Raw genomic sequence first — 22,050 nt, 5'->3', positions numbered from 1 at the left:
CCGTGTCTGCTTCATCCAGATTATCACATAATTACCCTTTCTATATACACTCTTCTACATGTCTTTCTTTTTAGCTGTTTGCAGACTTAATTCCAAATAAAACATTTACAAATATCTAATATAATTGAATTTGAAAGACAACATTTCTCAAGTTTGCTATTGCAAAATGTCATGAAAGAATACTAAAACAGCTATGCACTTTACAGAGAGAATCATTATTGGCTTTAGAAGACTCATCCTATAGCTCGATGAAAAATTTTGGCAACCATATTACACCACTGTCATAATTCAAAACTACACTGTATTAAAACCACTTACAATAAAGAATTGGCCCTAATATAGCAATTAGTGTTATTTGTTATATTTCCCATTAATATATTATTTACTAATATAAGAAAAAATCATTAAGCTTTATCTCTATAAAATATATCTAACGTCTAAGTTTTTAGTTTTTGAATTTGTCTTTTCTGTTAAGCAGAAATTAAGATAAGTACTTTGTATTACCAGACCCTGAGCAAGGAAATTTAGATACTTCCTAACATAATCCAGAAAACAATCTCACACAGTATATATTATTATCCTCATGTTACAATTGAGGCAAATGTAACATAGAGAGCAATGTACAAAGGCTCAAATGATAATAGTGAGAAAAACCATCATGCCAAATTACATTAATCTAAATTGAAAGTGTTTGTTTAAAATCACAGGGCTTTAATTATTCCACTTATGTGTATACCTAGTATACAGTCTTAATAAGTATATGATTACCCTTTAATAATTTATTTTTACCCTTTCACAATTGTCTTGAAGAATGTTATACTACATGCCTTATATTTATTTCAAATACAATACCAGATGTTGGGGAGAAAATGACTTTTAGATTAGTGATCAAGTATAAATTTTAAATAAAGGCAGGTTAAAGCATTTTTAGTTTGATAAAATCTTGTAATGTGGTATAATTAACATAATTTCTTATTATGGTTTCACTGTAATGTTTTCATGACATGTAAATAGTTTAGCTATCACTCTATGCAGATGTTCATGAATTATTGATCTAATCTCTATTTAACCAAAAATCACTTTGCTCAACCTTTTCCTTAAATTGCATACATTATGTAAAAGTACAAAGAATTTGATTACTAATGAATTACAATGATGCTTTCAAAATATACCAGCATTCCTTAAAAAAATTCAAGCAATGATCTGTTGGCATGAGCATTATTTATAAAAATATTCACAATAGTTGTATTCATTAGCCATATTTTTGGATTAAAAACAACATAATAACTATACAACAAAAGATTTGATTACCAAATTAAATAAATTATGCTCAGGTTATCAGATATGAATTTGTCAGTCTTCCCTTCCAGTTAATCTGCATATAACATCTAAAGTAGAATGCAATGAATTAATATATTGAAGATTACCATTCTTTAAAGTAAAATATGCAAGTGTTAAAATTGGGCACATGTAAAATGTTAATTTTGAGCCTGTGCCATAATTCTATTTTGGGAAGGCAAAAATTGGTTTTCTTGTAAACTTTTGTTCCACTTGAAGTCCTCTGGAATATTCAAGGACAAAAATGTGTCTCTTTAAAAGGGTATCTATTTTTTATGCATGTGAAATGTTTCATGCAGCTTTTCTTTCTAATTCAATCCCTCAGTATGCTGCAAAGTCAGTTTGAAAATCTTTTTCATATAGCACTGAAGGTTGTTTTCAAACAAAATCACTTGAAAAGAATTTAAGTATCCCGGAGAAGAGAAAAGCACTGATTATTAGTTGGTTGGATAAGAAATAAGTGTGATGCACTGTCCTGTCTTTTTATTTAGATTAATATGTGATGTTTTTCTTTTTAAGTCAATGCCATGTACTATCAACAAACATTTACCAATATGTCCATTAATGCTCAAAAACACATTTGATGAGAAGTCAGAGAATTCACTCCTATTTATTGCAGGGATAAAAACAACTTCTTAATAATTACTCAGTTGAGAGAATCAGAATGGATTAGTACTGAGCCTTTAATCTGAAAACCATGAAACTATGGATTTAGGGAATACCTGAGGAGGATGAGGATGCAAAGAGGAGGAGGAAGACGAAAAGGAGGAGGAAGGCATGTAAGGAGAAATCAATCAACTACAGATTATAGCTGCTTCTCTCTTTTTAAGGAGGAGGAGTATTGTTGTCTTTATGAACATACTCTTTAGGGAACTAACTTTTATTAAGCACCTACTTTCCACTATGTGATTTATATAAAGTATCACATTTCACCCTCGTAACAGCAATGTGTTCTTCATAGAGAAGAACTGATAATAAAAAAAAAAAAAGTAATTTTCTCTAGATTATGGAATATGGATGCAAACATGCTTCCTAAACTAATCCTTTTTCCATTATATCAATCATTTTAGTTTTGGGTCCTGTGGCTTAGGGTCACAAGTTGCATTCATTTATTCTTCAGTCTTTGTATTTGCTTATTCAAATACATGGCTCCTATATATCTCATTAAGGCTCAACTCAAATGCCATCCTCTCAAGAAACATTTCTTAATCCCTCCATCTTGAAGAAATTGTTTTACTTCAGAATTCAGTTCTCAGTTGAGGCCCTTATTGCACTGTACCTTGCAGTACAGTTAATTTTGCAAATATATCTACTAAATAGTAACTTAGTTGAGGGCTGTGCTCTTGTCTCTCATTTCTAAATTTCCTACAACTCTACAACTGTTAGCTACATAATAATTACTGAGGAACAGACTCATTCCTGAATGAAAGGACAAAAAAATATATAGTATATTGAATAAACCATTTAATTTTCCTTCAAATTGTTGATGTGATCACACATTCTTTATCTTTCATATTCAAAGTAGGATTATATGGCTATTAACAACAATACAAGCAATAACACATGTTAGAGAGGCTGTGGAGAAAAAGCAACCCTCATACACTGTTGGTGGCAATGTAAATTTGTACAGCTACTATGGAAAACAGTATAGAGGTTCCTCAAAAAATTAAGAATAGAATTTTCACATGACCCAGCAATCCCTCCTCTGGGTATCTACTCAAAATACTTGAAAACATTGATCCATAAAGATATATTTACCCCTAAGTTCATTGAAACATTATCCACAGTGGCCAAGACATGAAAATAACCAAAGTGTCCTTTGCTAGATGATTGAATAAAGGAGATGCGGTACATATATACAATGGAATATTACTCAGCCATAAGAAACTATGAAATGCTGCCGTTTGCAATAACATAAATGAATCTTGAAACTATCATGCTCAGCGAAATAAGTCAGGCAGAAAATGTCGCAAGCCATATGATTTCACACATATGTGGGATGTAATACTGAAAGCAACAAACGAACAAGACAAACATAGACAGAAACAACAATTTACTGGTTACCAGAGGGTAAAAGTGGAGTGGGGGAAGGTAGAAGAGGGTATAGGTGGTCAAATATATGTTGATGAAAGGAAAATTGACTTTAGGTGGTAAACACACAATGCAATATATAGATAACATATTATAGAATTGTACCCTTGAAACCTATATAATTTTACCAACCAATGTCATCCCAATACATTTAATTTAAAAAGTATGATTCTATTTTGTAATGAATTCCAGATTTTCAAGATTTATTAATAACTAATTTGCATATCATCCATATTTTAATAAAATACTTTTTCCTAGTATTATCAAATATTTTTCTCCATACTTCGCAATCAAAGAATACAATTGCTCATATTTGTTGGTATTATATGAGAATTGTAATCTCAATAGAAAACGTGAATGGAGAGTAAGTGACAGATTGTCTTTCAGTTGTCGTTTGCATACAGACTCATTTATTTTGGTTTAAACTGTTATAGATACAGAGAATGTAATAATAAATAAAAATAATAGTGAAATATCTGTATTTATCAAGTAGGATTCACACAAATATTAGTAAATGTTTCAAGTCAATTTAATTTGAGGGGTGTAATTTTCTTATTAGTATCATGGAAATTGTTTCTCACTTAATTCCACAAGTTTTAGGTGCTTATGTATCAAATGTATTCATGATAATGCATGTTACATATTTAACTATTATTATGAGTACATTTTTAGTTTATAAGGAAATAATATTTCACTATATGAAAACAAAGAGAAAAATTATTTGTAAAATCAACTTTTCTTCTCTGTTTGTCTCTACAGAATATAACATTTCCAGACCCAGGCCTGTGAAAGAAATACCATTACAGGGAGAAACTTTTTTTAAGTTATAGAGAAATAAAATTCTATTTAACACTATTTTTATCCTAGAAAATAAACTGAACATAAAGCTGAGTTCCTAGTAATGACTACTTATATCATGTTATATAAAATAAAGGTGTGACTAAAGCTACTAGAGCATAAAGAAGGAATGATTAACTCTGCCTGTGGGTAGGACAAGGAAGCTGAGAAAAATTTGGAAAAGCTTTATGGATATGGATGGCATGTCTGAAGGATCAATATCAAGAATCATCTTGCAGAATCATCTTCAAGAATTGGTAAGAATTTTTCTGTCAGCCAAATATGGAAAGGACATTGTAGACTAAGTAGGAAACAGAAGAGAAATCAAGAATGCATGGAACTACATTGTTTGTTAGAAATATGACCAACTATTTTTCACCTAGAAGACATTCTTCTGCAAATATCCATTTTATTTTGCTTTGCAAATATTGATTTATCAACTAAGAAGTATGGATTCCTAGATAGGCAAATGGCAAGTGATTTCTTATGTTGATTGTATTTAAAATATTTTAAGGAAAGAAATTCTGAGATGTTACATTAATGAAGCAATATTAAATGAATTGACCAACATCAAAAAATGTAAAATGTTATTGTTATTATATTGACTTATCAAGTGACTTTATATAAATGAAAATATTAAGTAGCAATAATGCCTGTAATAGAATGACTCTAAATTATTGTCTACTCAACCCTCTTACCTATTAGCAGCCAGAGAAAAACAACAGTTTACAAACATAAGAATAAATATAAGAATTCTAGCAGCTTACTTGTTGAAAAATATGTAAGCCAGAGGCGATCGATTGATATCTGTAAAATACTGTGAGAGAGAAAAAAAGTCAACTTCGAGTTCTATACACTGCTAAATTATCTTATTAAATTTAGCTTATAAGAATCAAACACATTTTAAGAAATATGCAAGCTAAGAAAATCCATTGCCATCAGACAAACTGCACTAGAACAAAACAAAACAAAAACCCTTCCAATTTCAAGGCAGATGAAAAAATACAATAGATGGAAAGATGAAAATTTTGGTCTACAAAAAGGAATGAAGTGTGATAAACATGGCAAAATGTAACTAAACATAAAATATTTTTTTTTCATTTTTAATTAAAATACAGTAATGTATTTTGCGTTTTTAAATATATATGGAAGTTTTATTATATTTCATCATATTATAGAACTTTCCACATAATAATAGTAAATTTCATATTGTATTCAAATGCACATGAGATATTCATCAAGATAAGCTAACTTATTGGCCACATTTTGAAGTTCTGTAACTATGAACTTTAAGTTGGTTGATAGCGTTAATTAAGCCTCCTGTATCCATACTTTTTTTTTTTTTTTTGGTCTACATTTGCTATGAACTGAATTTTTATTCATTTAACAACCTTTGGTTTTAATCAGAGTGCCCAGAATATTTGATATTGATATAATTACCATTATGGCACACACAAATTTTAATTTTGCTATTTAATTTTTAATTGTTTAATCTATTTCTGTTCTTCTCTTTTTCATAATCTTTATATTTAATTGAGTATTATGATTGCATTCTATAACCACCATTTTATTATTATTAGCTCTAATTTTTCATTAGTTTTTATTTGAATACACAGAGGGGGGCCCGCATTAATGCTATATCTTTGGTTATTTTCTCAAACCTGACAATTAACCCCATTGTACTGGTGTGATTTTCGTGTGATTTGCTTCTAGCCAAGAAATCTGAAAATTCTTTTAGCCAAGAAATCCCAAAGTACTTACATTAAAACTGTTTTAACAATAAGCAACTGCATGTACCATATGTTAAGAATAAATATGTATACTCTAAAAAGAAGTTTAATATCTCAAAAGAGACAGGCTTAACTACTACAATATATAAGGCTGGTAGCACATAAAACACTCTGACAATAACCCAGGTAAACATATATTTTTGATGTGTTACTTTGGTATTTTACTTATTCCCATACGAAGTTTCCCAGTTTAAAACAAAAAAAGACGTTGGCAGGCTTTACAACTAAACGTAAGAAATAATGCATTTTAAAATACTTTTAAGATGCTCACAAAGGCATGATAAAGATAAATGCACAAAGAATTAAGAAGTCACCTTACTTCCTACTCATTACATTAATGGTTTGTGGATAAGAAAAGATTTAAGCTCGTGAATGCTATGCCTCAATGTTTAGACAATTAATCCTAGCCAAAGCCGACATAAATGTAGATAAATACTGTTTTTTGACAGGTTTGGATTTACTTCAGAAATAATCTGTCAGAAGGTACGAATAGGTCAGGTTAAAATAATATTTATTCTTAAAACAACCACCCATACCAAAATTAGACTCCATCGTTTTCAATTTTAGTGTCTGAAAAAAAAATGAACCTATAAGACCTTTTCTATATTTGCAAGTAATAAGCCCACAATTTAATCTCCCTCAGGTAGTTTTACTCTTATTTTTTTCATAAGCCCGGAATGTATCTGCTTAGAAATTGCAATCTTAGGCCTCAAAAAAAACAGTATTTCATGCTGTGAGTACATTTGACATGTTCCCTAAAATTCAGGTCTAGGAAAACAGTTTCAGAAAAATCAGTTTATTTGAAAAACAGCTTACCTCTTGCAGAATATCTTTAAAGAATTATCTCTAGCTTTAAATATCTATATGTTAATAATCAACTATTGCTCTCATGTTGTACTGTTTTTTATTAATCTTTGATTAATTATAAATTATAAATCTTATAATTTACATTGTTTGCATCTGTATGTTATAAGAAACCTGGCACAAATGACTTCTAATAAGAGTTGTGGATGATAATAATGGATAAGTGATCCAAAAATTTATGCTGTCCCCACACTTCACTTGTTTCTTCTGAGATCTTCCAGATACTTTTGTATAACTACCACTTATGGTGAAGAGACATGATGTAGGAAGGATGATAGTATCAGACATCTTGCTCATCCTTCATTCCCCCATTTCAAACTGCTAGTAACTAATCTAGTAATGGTTCACTTAAGCAGTTTGAAAACAGGGAGGGACTCTTTCCACTAGCTTCGGACTTTTCCACTTTCCCCATCCCCATGACTGGTGTTAGACTGTCTGACTCCATTCAGAATTAAATGAAAAATTTAACTTTAGATATATTTTAAAAATGTAAAAGCCTTCAACGTGTTAGCAGTAACTTCTCAGGAGCCCTAAAGTTCTCTTAAATCTATTGTCTCTCTTACGATTAAAAAGCCAATATGAACACATAAAAAGCAACTCAGGAGGCAATACCTGTATATTTTCCCAACAACCCTGTCTCACTTTTACAACCCTTGTCTCATGCTTTACCTTGTAGCATCTGTGTTTAAAGAGCTTAAAGGCAATTATTTTCCCACAGGTAATAATTAATCCCAACTATCTTCCATGAGTTTAAACCACTCAAATGTAGACAAGACCCTCAAAAAGGGATCAAAATATCAACATATTTTATCCTTAATAATGTTGGGGTGCACAGTACCATTGAATCTGTAGCCACAGTCATGCTACATATTATGAATGTAGGTACACATATTTTCAGATTTCTCACTGGGAGGAGCAGAGGCTACTCTGATAATCTTAACCATACTCAAGACAGAGAAGCTCAATTGCTATGGGCAAGCCAAGCAACCACACAGAGAAAAGAAAGACAAAGAGACAATAATAACAGCAATTAGTACCTTTGTTCCACTCAATAGAGAAAAGTGCACCCATGGATGATAGATTCTCAACATCTTATTAATCATTTCTTTCATGGAGGGATAAGTGTGATAGATGGAATAGAGAGCAGAAATGTTACCACAAAGTTGGTTCCTCATGGGCATGGAAATAGCTTCATGAAAATGTAAGGAATGGATAAAATGGTGACTTTAAAACTCCGCCATGTTCCTTCAGGGTGACATCCCATTGGTTTCCCTTAATTGGGTCACTTACCTTGGAATCCAGGTCATCTCTTTTATTTTCATGCTTTCTTTATTTCAGTTCTCCATCATGTTGTTAGTGCCATTTCATTCTCCAGCCTTGATTTCTTCAAATCTGTCTTGACCTGGACAGCTAAAGGCACCCAGCAAATGGAGGGGACAATTTGTTTTATGATATTTAGTGTGGCCTTCAAGATCAGCTACATAATTTGCATAGCCAAGTGCAAAACGTAAATGCCGGGCCCTCTATTCAAAAACCAGAAAAATAGTGCCATCAAAGGTGCTAAAACATAAAGGTTCTTCCTTTTTCATTGGTCTCTCCCTTGAGCTCATGTGCTGTTTTAATTTGTATTTAATATCATTTTAAATAAAGAAAAAATAGATTGTTAAATTATTAATATGAATTTTACCAATCATCTCTATGTTGTGCATTTCCAGTTTTAAATGCAAATATAAGAGGATTCAACTAATGTGTAGAATCACTTAATGGCACAATTCATATTTTGTAGTTCATAAGTTCATACGTATTTTGTTCTTACTAGAAAAATGGAAATGTGGCACAAAATTAATTCAATACTTTTTCTTTAACTTCTTAATGCATGCACATTCTACCCAAACTCTACCTTTGGCTTATTAGAGAATAAAGAAAGAATGAAAGTCAGAGGAAACATGAATTGCTTTATGTTTTCCTTTCCTTCTTTGTCATCATTTTTTGTACAAATGGTGGCAAGTGCAGGTAACATGAGTAAGGAAGAATAGGAGAGGTTTCCTAGGCCATATGTGTTTCTTCAAATGCCATTATCTTCGTTCTGCATGCAAAGTAAGATCAGGTTCAGATAGAGAGTGTGGTCTCTGGTTTGTTGGTGCTCCTTTTTACTTAGTCACTTTGTACTCACTTTGAGAGTCACTGACCTCTTGCACGTTATGGAACCACTGGAATTCTGTGTTCATGTGAGATTTTGAATGCTCCATGTAAATGAGACAGCAAGGAATGGCAGACATGTATATTGCACATGTATATTGTATCTGCTCACATATACACGTTATTGTTCCATTGGAAAAATCACAAGTACAAAGATAAAACTAAGAATTTCAAGATAGTGAAAGCACATCAGTAAACCAAGGATGCAGTCCTAAGCAAGAAACTCAGAGAGATTGAACAGGTAGCACAGTCATGAAATGGGTAAGAAAAAGGGCTTTCCTTCCACTTATTAAATAGTTCTCATTTATACTACAAATAGCTTACTGGACCTTCAGCACTGAAGTTATCATCTCCTGCAATAGATGCTTCATGATTCTTGTTTCCTATATGAATCTCCTTTCACAGTCAATACGACTCCAAACTGCAGAAGCATCTACTATTTATTCCTCTTTATCTCTTTGCTTCCATGTCTAATTAGTCAAGAACTGTATGTGTTAGTACAACTTTATTTCTATTATTAGGAAACTACCTCAGAGTAACTTAAGGATAAATGAGATTATTGGCTCACATAGCTGAGAAGTACATTTGGGGAGCTCACAGAAGCAAAAGAAAGAGCTATAAGAAACAGAAAATATAAAGTAAAATTTGGTTCTTAATATCACCAGGCATCTGTTCCTCCAACTGTGTCACATTTCTTCTCATTTCCAATAACAGCTAAAGCCCAAATGAGTTCATGTTCATACATCACTTGGAGTGCTCACACATGGTAAGCATTCAATTAAAAATATTATCATCATGTATTGTCTTTGTTAGTATTATTATATCTATACAAGAGTAAGAGAAAGCAACCCCCATCGATCACAGGTTGGCCATTTTGGAGGGAAAAGTTTCTCTTTCTCAGGTTGGATCAAAGTAGAACAACAAGAGAAGAGAGAAAGAGAGAAAGTTTGGGTATAAAAGAAGAATCTGGGTGGCTTGATTCCCCCAGAATCTCATAGATTGAGATAGGAACTCACATCAAAGGAAAGAAGGTAAGCTTTCCTGACAAAAGTGGCAAATCTAAAACAATGGCTATCAATTTATTATGCTTCCAGTGTATGTTGTCACAAACACTTTTGATTTTCCGTTTCTTCTTCCACTTCTCTAGCTGAGGTTTTAATTCTTCTCATAAATAATGTTCTGCAATTATATTTTAATTTATTATCCTAACTCCATTGTATCCACTTTACAATGCTATCGAATAGAAGTTGCTATATGAATCTTCTTGTATGCCCAGCTCTGATTCATTACCATGCTGCTCAAGCAAGAGTAATGACTCCACATTGCCTAAAACTTAATATGTAAATTCCATGCATTCCCTAGTTTTGACTCTAAACTTTTTTTTTTTTTTTTTTTAAGCCAAAATACTTAGTGCTGTATTTTCACCAAGTCAGAGAATTTACTTATTCCTCAAATCTGCTTTGTAGATTCTTGGTCTCTTACCTTTGTTCAAATAGATTCTAGATTTCAAATATATCATTTGCCAATATTTTCTCTGTATCCAAATTAAATATGTGTGAAAGTACGTTTTGATTATAAAATGCAGTATAATTGTTACCATTATTAGCATTCATCTTTTAATGTCTATATCACATTCTAATATTTCCTGATAAAGCCTTCATCAATATATTAATTTAAAATACACACACACACACACATATACATCAATTTTCTCGTTTCACATTGATACCATTTTTCAATTAAATTGCTTTTTATTTCCATCTTTGGATGAATGTAATTTTTGTGCACATTATCATTTTAAAAAATGTGATCTTCCTTTTCAAATAATCTTTTTAAGTATAAATTTAACCAATACTGTCTAAATTGAAATATGTAATAAAAAATTTCACATGGCTTTCATCCTAATAGTTTCTATTTATTTTTCTTAAGTTTCCAAAAAATACCTCTTGTGTAAAGAAACATTTATTTGAAAGTTTATAATTTTAATTATTTCTCATTTTAAAAAGTTCAAGAAAAAAACTATGGTGTACTGTTAATTTTAAAATAGAATACATAGTATAATCATATTCCTGTAAAAATTACATATTCCTGTAATTTTTTTTCTGAATATATCCATCAACCTATGAACATATACATAAAAATATATCTAGATTCATGCTCAGAAATATTATAAAGTTATTTCTAATATTGGGACTTGGGTTATGTGTAGCTGTTTTTCTTTATACACACCATGCATGTATCTTTTTCAAAATTACTATTTTAAAAAGGCAAATCAATGTACAAAAATAAGTATAATAAAATATATTTTTTTAATTTTATTTTTTAATTTTTATTTTATTTATTTATTTATTTTAGTATAGTCATCTCGTCTAGTTCATTTTGTATCTCCTAGTAAAGGCCTGTGGATCCAATCCAGACAGCTACCTACCTATTAGTTCCATTGGAAAACCATCACACTCATTTGTTTACGTATTTTTGCTTTGCTGTTCTAGAACTACAATGGCAGAGTTGAGTAACTGAGAAAGAGACATTATGGCCCACTGAGCCTAACATATTTACTATCTGGCCTTTCACACACACACACAAAAAAGATTGCCAACCCCTGTCTAGAGTCTGGCACAATATTTAGTGTTGGTCAATGAACATAAGATTGACTTGAATCAATTCATATGTAGTTAGTGAAATTTTATTTTAAACTAGACTATGAGCATGCTATTTTCTAATTTTTTTTTGAAAGGGCATTTTTTTTTCCTATGGACTTTGAAGTGAGCTTTCTTTGGAATCCCACAGAGTCTGATTTAATACTACTCTGACAAATAAAGTTTAATGTGTTTCTTGATTTAAATGCTATGTATTATATTTTGTAAATTTTTTGTACTGGGTTGGTTCTATTGGGCTTATTTTTCAAGCAAGATTATGCTACAGATTAGAGATCCAGAAATGAATATAATTATTGACTAAATATTACATGAGAAATGCATACTGTACAGTTTTCTCACTGAGGTTTGGATCAAAAATGGTGAACGTGATTTATTTTGTAACTAAAATGCCAACATAAATTAATGCTTACTTCATTCATGAGCAATCAATATTCCTCACAATAGGAGATACATAAATCAAAATCATTTCATCTTTCTAAATTGTATTCCAGTTGATTATGTGATTTTAAAAATCCCAAAATATGAAAAATTCCTTAAAGAAGAAACAGCCAACATTCCCAAGAAAGTTATAAAGTTGGTTAGTAGACTTAGAAAAGTGACCAGACAAATCCTGATCTCTACTATATATTTATAGACTATCATTCAACTAATATGTCTCATCATAATAAAAACAATACTTACTCATTTTCATCATGTCTAAAAGTGGCAATATGTAGATTACTGCCAAATATTTTGTTTTGTAATTTTCTTTCTTTTTCCTATTACCTATACCACTTAATTGTTCTCAAACTATCTTGTTCAGAGACTGGAGAATTAGACAACCGTTAGTGTATTCTTCAATTCCCAGAAATTGTAGGCAAACTTTAGTGTACTCTGGAAAGTTTTATCAGCTTCTTTGAAGAATCTGCGATGTACAAACCCTCTTAGGTGATCTTAGCCTCTATAATCATCTATATGTTAAAAACTAAAATCAGTCTTTAGCCTAAATAACTTGTGTGAGTTACAGACTTTTGTACATACCATGGTCTATACACGTCTGTTACATTGTTCCATAGGTGCTGATACTCAATAATCAATAATGGAACACGTCTTTACTTACTGAACTTATTGTTTCTGTGTAGCCCATTATTGTCAAGAATGATATTAGGCTCTATCCTGTTGTTCAAATCTGAAACCTGTTATCTTCCTGAACTCAATAGACTCACGACTCTTCCCAAACCAAACCAATCTCAATGTCCTCTCAGTTACACCTTACTAAATATTTCTCAGGTATCATTTCAAATTTCTTTGCAGAGTGTACAAAGCTCTGTAAGTTCAAGCCCCTGTCTACCACTCCAGCCATACCTGTGGTCATTCTTTCACCCTCTATTTGTTCTTATCTTTCAGGTTATCTTGAGTTATTTGTTAGTCCCCTGAAAAGCTTTCATGATTCTCTAAGATTTGGCTGACTTTCCCTCCTATGCCTTCATTTAAAATCTGTATTTTTACTATTATAATTCGTACACTCTGTTTTAAGTAACATTTACTCAGTAGTGTGCTGGTAAATGTTTAAGCACTGACTTTCTGGAAAGTAAAAAAACTGACTTAGAAATGTAGCATTTCGCAGATTTCTTTGGTGGGCCTGATTTCAGGCTATGGAAGTGACATTAACTGGCTTGCAAAAAATTTGAAAATCTAGTAATTGTTTTTTGTAAAAGCCAGATTCAACACATTACTGATTCTTCACTCTACCTATCGTAACTTCAGCACCTAGCTTAATGACAAAGCATAATGAAGAATAATTAAATGTGCATTGGCAATAATTTCTGATAAAGATGCATGAGTGAAGGGTAATTACAAATGTCCCTAGCATAAACATATAACACAATTACAATTTTAAAACGAGGGAAGACAGTAAAGAAACACGCAAGTTAAGTTATGGTTGTTTCCTATTGCTGAGTTTTAAGGGGTTTTTTTTGTATATTTTGGATAACAATTCCTTACCAGATATTTCTTTTGCAAATATTCTCTCCCAGGCTGTGTCATTTCTTCTCATTCTCTTGACATTATCTTTCACAGAGCAGAAATTTTCAAATTCAATGAAGTTAAGGTTATCAGTTCCTTCTTTCATGCATTGTGCCTTTGGTATTGTATCTGAAAAAACATCACTATACCCATGGTCACCTAGATTTTCTCCTATGCTATGCTATCTTCTAGGGGTTTTATAGTTTTGTGTTTTGTATTTTCGTCTATGGTCTATTTTAACTTAATTTTGTGAGTGGTGTAAGGTCTGCATCTAGATTCTTTTGTTTGTTTTGTGTTTTGTTTTGTTTTTTTGCATGTGGACATCATTTTTTCCAGCACTATTTGTTGAAAAGATAATATTTGACTCATTGTTTTGCCTTTGCTTCTTTGTGAAAAATCAGTTGTGGGTCTATTTCTACACTTTCTATTCTGTCCCATTGATCTATTGTCTATTCGTTGACCAGTTCTGTACTGCCTTGATTACTGTCACTTTATAGAAAGTTTAAAGTACTATGGGTATATCGTCCTCCAACTTTTTCCTTCTCCTTCAATATTATGTTGGCTGTGCTGTGTCTTTTGATTCTCCATATAAATTTTAGAATCAGTTTGTCAATATCCACAAAATAACTTGCTAAGGTTTTAGTTGGGACTGTGTTGAATGCATAGATCAATTTGAGAACTGACATCTTGGCAATGTTGATTCTTCCTATCTAAAGCATAGAGTATCTCTCCATTTATTTAGCTCTTCTTTGACATCATTTATCAGAGTTTGTAGATTGTTTTTTTTGGTTTTGGTTTTTTCTTCATGTAGTACTTGTACATATGCTCTTAGATCTACACCTAAATACTACATTTCTAGGGGTTCTAATGTAAATGGTAATGTGTTTTAAATTTCAAATTTCACTGTTTAATTTTTGGTATATAAGAAAGTGATTAACTTTTTTATATTAATAACCTTGTATCCTGCAACCTTGCTATAATCACTATTTAGTTCCAGGAGTTTTTTGTCAATCTTTTTTCTACATAGATGATCATGTCATCTGTAAATAGAGACAGTTTCATTTCTACCTTCCCAAACTACACACTTTTTTTTTTTTTTAATACATGAGCTAGGAGTTGAGTATAATGTTGAAAAGCATTGACAAAGTGGAACATTCTCACCTTGTTTCTATTCATAGAAGGAAAGATTTGCGTGTTTCACCATTAAGTTGATGTAAGCTGTAGGTATTTTTGTAGATGTTCTTTGTAAAGTTATGGAAGTTCTCCTCTGTGCCTAGTTTGCTGAGATTTTATCATGTTGGATTTTGACATATCGTTTTTCTTCATCTATTGATATTTTTTTTTTTCCTGTAGTGGTTGAGGTGATGGATTACATTAATTTGTTTTTGAATGTTGAACAAGCCTTGCATACCTGGAATAAATTCCACTCAGCTGTGGTATACAATTATTTTTAACATTGTTGGGTTCTACTTGCTAATATTTTGTTAAGGATTTCTGCATATTTGTTCATGAGATAGTCTATAGTTTTTCCTTCTCATAATGTCTTTGTCTGGTTTGGGTATTAGGGTAATGCTGGCCTCATAGAATGAGGTAGAAAGTATTTTTTCTGCTGCTGTTTTCTGGAAGATTGTAGAGAATTGATATAATTATTTCCTTAAATGTTTGGTAGAATTCACCAAACACATTTGGACCTGGTGCTTTCTTTTTTGGAAGGTTATTATAAATTCAATGTATTTAGTAGATATAGGCCCATTTCTACTATTCTTTTTTTTTCTTTTTTAATCATTTTAAAGTACCTAGGATCTGCAGTAATATCCTCCTTTTCATGTCTGATATTAATAATTTGTGTTTTTTCTCATTTCCTTAGTTACAGTTACAATTCTGGTTTTCATATTCTGGTGCTTATACTAGTGGAGGTTTCTTCTGCTCCTGGGATTCTGCTCTCATAAGTTATGATTCTCTGAATCCACCTGTATTTCTCTGCCAACTTGGGGAAAGCTGTTTGCCCTGTGCCCCCACTCCTTGCCAGATCTAAGAAGTATTCTAGATTTTTCAGTTTGTTGAGCTGTTTCCTTTTTTTAGGATTGAGTGGCAATTTCTAAGCTCCTTACATGTTGAATGGGAAAAGGGCTATTATTTTCCTAAAATTCTGTCTGCCCCTTTCTCTAAACTCTCCACGTTAGATTTCAATTCCATGCATGTTAGTCTTGACAACTCTGTGCCACAGTCCATTTGCAGGTATCAAATGTTTCTTTTGTGTTAATAATTATCCTTGCTTGTTTTATTAGCATGTATACTTGGCATATCTAATATTTTATTATTAAATGCTTTATTTCATCTTCTAGGAATGTTTCTGGTTTGCAGCAAAAAAAAAGCTGTCATTTATTGTTTACACATTAAGTAAATCTCTTTTGTTAAGGATGAGTTTTATATTTGTTCTGGTTTTGTCATTGTGGGGAAATAGATTTTTGATTGTAATCCACAGACTGTTGTTAAATCAGTTTAGGTGAACTGTTTAGTTTAAGGACCTTAAGCTGGGTAGCTGTGGGTAGTAATGGTTGGAGATTGCTGGGCATTAACTCTGCATACTCCCTCTCAATGAACATGTGGCCTTCTTGAATTTTGAGTTTGGCTAAAGAATAATGGATGGACTCTGATATCTGTAAATTTTATTTTGAGGACACATATTGTAGTATGACATTTTTTAAAATATCTGTACATAAGAACAACATATAAAGGAGGTATAGTAAAGCAAGAAAATATACTTACTAAGTCTGGATGGACCCTCTCCTCTAGACATATTTACTGCTTTTATGGAGCATCAGAAATGTGTTCCATCCCCTATACTTCTACCATTTTCCCACATTCAAATTTTTTATCTGAGATGGCAAACAAAGAATTTAATATGCCCATTCTTTCTGTGGAGGTAAACCAGATTTTAGGTATTTTGAACATAGCCAATTTCCCACCCCAACTCATGTCCCTTCAGAGTCTTGTTAACAAAATATGCCTTTTATTTATTGTGGTAGGCAATTATGATTTGTCTGTCTAAAATTTCTATGTGGTTTCTTTAGAAAATTATCCTCCTCTGACTCCAACTTTGGAACTTTGGGTGATATCAGTTTTAGACCAAGATCTAAAACTGGACAGAAATCTTATATTTTAAAACATGGATCTTAGCCTTAGCACATAACGGACATTTGTCAAGTGCCAGTTATACCTCCTCATTGTATATTCTCATTTAAATCATGCATCTTAACTGAGGAAAACTTTTTAAATTATTTATCCCACTAGTACAATTTAAATGTTTCCCAACTCAGATATCTAAGAGTGTGTTGAAAAAAATACAATCATTTTCCTCAGTTCTTAAGAGAGTTATAAATGTCTTGTCGTTATAGGTCTTAATGACAAATAAAACAAAAGGATCAAGGAAATCAATTTTAAAATATTTTAAAAAAATAGAAGATTAACATGCGTACTCAAAATGTTGGATTCTTTTTTTAAACTATGTCTTTTATAAATTTATCCATTAATTACATTACATATTCAGGTTGGTTTCTTAGCCTAAATTGCAAATAGGAGGAAGAAAGAAATTGTATTTCATTGTAAAACCTCTTAGAAGAAAATCAAAGTGCAGAGTTGCAAACACACATGCTTGCAAACAAGCTTTAGTCTTGAAATCTCTAAAAGCAAGTCACTGGATTTGTCTGTGTCGGCTCACTTGTCAGCTGCCAAAGAAGTTACTGAATAGAAGTGCCCACATGCTGGCAGGGGCTAGCCACTCTGATCATCTAAATATGGCTAGATTGTAATATTTAAGGTAGGATTTTCACCTGTGATACACAGCTATGGTGTAGTTCAGTCAGTAGCCTCAGAATCCTAAAGAAAAAAAAAAAATAAGGAAGTAAAAATAAAAGAAAAATCATGCACCTATTTCATTGTGAATACTGAATGCAAAGGAATGAAAGGAAAACTGAAAGCTTGTTCTAGCACAAGTATGAGCTGCTATGATACATGAAAAACATTCCATGAAGTACATTTCTAAAACCTTGTTAATATCGGAGAAGATTTAAAAGCCGATTTAATTATTTCAGGGCATTCATGGCATGGATGTATTTCCTGTGACTTCTACTTGATGGGTGTTTTAAATGATACAAATATTGTGCCTTTAATGTTAAACAACAGTCTGGGATAAGTAGCCAATGTGAGTGTCCAGCAGTACTGAGACCTGGCTACTCTGTTGTAAACTTTAGAAAAACAATTTATGCATCAGATGTTTAGATATAATTCTACTTATGGAAAAAGATTATATGTTTCACACATGGTTTTACTTATATTAAAAAGAACTCTTAATGGGTGTACTGTTTTGTCTCCAGTGAGCACAGAACATGTGGATTTTATATGTAAAAATCAGTAGTGTTAACCTACTAATGCAGGCTACTCCATTTAAACTAAAATGTAAATTCCAGATGTAGTGAGATTTTATTTTATAAATGTGATCAGATACAATATCTCCTGAAAGAAATTAAGAAAATTCACAGATTGTTTCACCTAATGACTAATGTTATATGGTCTATGTTAAATGTATATTCTTTTCATCAATAAAGAGACCATTAAAAAGTGAGAAAAAAATCAAATTAATAACATTAATGCTTGGACATACAATGCTGTTTTACTGAAAATATATCACTAATATTGACTGTATTAGGGAAAGTAATTTGCATGCTTTTATGGTTTTCTTATTTTTTTATGTGATTATTTTTATTTTTGGCATGATGGATCATAATTGAGACATTGCTACTTTGCACATTCTTTTGAATTAATGTTAACTATATTACTATACGTCATGTAATAGTTCAATTTCCCCACTTTTTTCTATGTTTAAATTATTGTGAATTGTCTACTGATATATTGTGCCAGAAATCATTCAGTTTCATTTGGTGATGTTGCAATTATAAACACAAAGGCAAATGCTGGCACTGAAATTGGATATCTATACTTGGTTGTAAAATTGGTCAGGAAGAAAGAAAATACTCATTTTTTAAAATCTAATTTAAAAATACAAACACACACACATACACACACACATACAAACACAAAATTAATTAATTAAACCTGAAGAATGTATCTACAGATTTCACTTTGAGATGAGAAGAACAAAGAATATCAGAAATCTGTTGTACAACTTAACAAGTATGGAGTAAACTGAAGACTCAAATCATTAGGCAAAAATACTGGTTTAGGCTAATGTTAAGTCATGAGCATTAGTTCCGCAAATGACAGCCATATTTGTAATAAGAAAAGTAGATGTGATAACAGATAAAAGAACATAGAAAGAAAATGCTGGTTAAAATGACCCATCTTAACATTTGCAGATAATAAGAGTCATGGTCAAGCCTTAAATGTTTTTTCATCAAGATAAACATGCAACTCTAACTCTTTAGTGTCTTAAAGTGGCATTGAGAGAAGACATATTTTTTATATTCATTTCGTTCTCAAACTATAATTAATATTTCATAAAACTAAATATTAAAGGTTGCTAAAATTTACTGATATTGTCAAACAATTTAAATCTATACATGAATTAATTCTTTCTTTTTGGCAGGTGGATGAACATAGCATTGGGACTCAAAAGAATGGCACCAGGCCAGTCTTATATTCATTTCAGACACGTGTAGCATATGGCATAGTGACTACTCCATTTACACTAAAATGATCCCATTATCATTTTACTTTTCCTGGCACTAGGATAATGTATAAAGTAATTTTGATAAACACTGAAAAACACTTTCATAAATTACACACTTGATCAAGGTATACAAGATAGAGTTGTCTATAGGAAATACCAAATGCTCTTAGCCATGATTCTACATTTTTCAATGAAGAAAAAATATATATAAGGAAATTTTTTGAACAAAAATTTGAATTTAATAAGCAATCTTCATTGCAAGTCACTGTTTAACTCAACATCAGAGAATCAGTAGTACTTTAGAAAAAGGAATAAAGGCAATTGGTATCAATAAGGGAAAGTTATTAAGAATATTAAATATGATATATGTGGTTATTTCTATACTGAATTTTTCTACTCCACTGCAATCCAGGGTGTTAGACATGAAGAAGATTTGTTACTTTTTTTATTTGATTCAACATTTATTGCAATGGTTAAGTAGGTTTTTTATGCACCCATTATATAATATAATAGATTATCTGAAAAGTAGACAAAAATATTCCATATATTTTCTTTATATTTTTTTTAAATTAAAGTTATTGGGGTGACAATGGTTAGTAAAGTTACATAGGTTCAGGTGTACAATTCTGTAATACATTATCTATATATCACATTGTGTGTTCACCACCCAGTCAGTTCTCCTTCCATCACCATATATTTGATCCCTTTTACCCTCATCTACTACCTCCCGCCCCTTACCCTCTGGTAACCACTAAACTGTTGTCTATGTCTATTAGTTTTTGTTTCTTCATTTGTTTGTCTTGTTCCTTTGTTCTTTTCAGTTTTATATACTACATACCAGTGAAATCATATGGTTCTCTACTTTTTCTGTCTGACTTATTTCACTTAGCATTATAATCTCAAGATCCATCCACGTTGTTGCAAATGGCACTATTTCATCTTTTCTTATGGCAGAATAGTTTCTATCATGTATGTATACATCTTTATCCAATCATCCATCAAAGGACTTTTGGTTGTTTCCGTGTCTTGGTCACCGTAAGTAAAGCTGCAATGAACGTAGGAGCACATATGTCTTACGGACAAATATTTTCAGATTTTTTGGGTAGATACCCAGGATAGGGATTGCTGGGTCATGTGGTAATTCCATTCCTAATTTTTTGAGGAACCCCCCCACTGCCTTCCATTGAGGCTGCACCATCTGCATTCCCACCAACAGTATATGAGGGTACTTTTTCTCCACAAGCCTTTGCAAAACTTGTATTATTTGTGTTTTTGATGATAACCATTCAAAGGGGTGTGAAGTGATATCTCGTTGTGGTTTTTATTTGCATTTCTCTGATGATTAATGATGAGCATTTTTTTATACATCTATTGGCCATTGTAACATCCTCTTTGGAGAAATGTTTCTTCAGGTCCTCTGCGCGTTTTTTAATTGGATTGTTGTTTTTTTGTTGTTGAGTTGTGTGAGTTCCTATATATTTTTGATGTTAGTCCCTTATCAGAGGCTTTCTTTGCAAAATCTCCCAATCGGTTGTCTCTTTATTTTGTCGAAGGTTTAATTATCAAAGTCAAATATTAGCAGTGAAAATTATATTTGCACAAATGACAAAGATATTTTTGCAATTGAGAATGTAAGGAAAATCAGCTCCTTTGACAAATAATTATTTTCATAAGTAGAAATCAGTTACTTAAAATTTCTCTCTAATAAAGTAATGTGATGCTCAAGATAATTTCTGCTTCCCTCCAGGAGCACACTTAAGCCTTCCACAGATCTTATTTAACATAAATAAGAATATTGCAAATGTGTGTTCTATTAGGGTTTAAAAATTATCGTATTCTATAAAATATTAACATGGCTAGAGGATAGGAAACATAGTACTCTGGTGGTTGAATAAATGGAGCAAGAAATTCTCATAGATTGGGTCTTTTAATAAAAATAAATTCAGAATTTTGACCCAGAGTTGAGACAGTACATGTCATTTTTGAATTCTATTTTGTTTTTCCCTGCTTTTTCTGAGTATATATTTATTAATAACTAAGTAATTGGTGAGAGGAATGAGGATGGATGGAGTGTGGGCGTGAGAAAAGGATGAAGAAACTAGGATTATCCTCTCAAGAGATTTTGCTCAAATGGTGAGTAATGCTGCAACCAAAAATAATAAGTTCAACAGGAAAATATATAGATATGAAAAAAAAAGATGTATTACTTTCGAACATGTTTACTAGAGATGTTTACTGACAGTGGGAAATCTCAGTCTGAAATTTGGGATACAATAGAATTGAGAGTCTTTAAACATAATGAATATCTAGGGACAGATAATATCAGCCAATACTTAAGTGAAATAAGAGCGTTGATGGGATGTTAGGTGACCCTAAAAATTTAAGCAATGTATCAGAATTATCTCAGCTATTTTTTAAAGATTAAGGTTACTGAAACATTCTTCAGATCTATTTTGGTGATGAGATTCAGGAGTCTGCTGTTTTTTTTGTTTTGTTTTGTTTTGTTTTGTTTTTTTGATGGATGTTGCTGGTGATTCAATGTATAGTAAAGCTTGAGATCCATTGATTTAATGGGATG

The sequence above is a fragment of the Rhinolophus ferrumequinum genome, chromosome 11 (genome assembly GCF_004115265.2).
Source record: "Rhinolophus ferrumequinum isolate MPI-CBG mRhiFer1 chromosome 11, mRhiFer1_v1.p, whole genome shotgun sequence".
NCBI lineage: Eukaryota > Metazoa > Chordata > Mammalia > Chiroptera > Rhinolophidae > Rhinolophus > Rhinolophus ferrumequinum.
The sequence above is the reverse complement of the archived record's forward strand: the minus strand, read 5'-3'. Positions refer to the sequence as shown.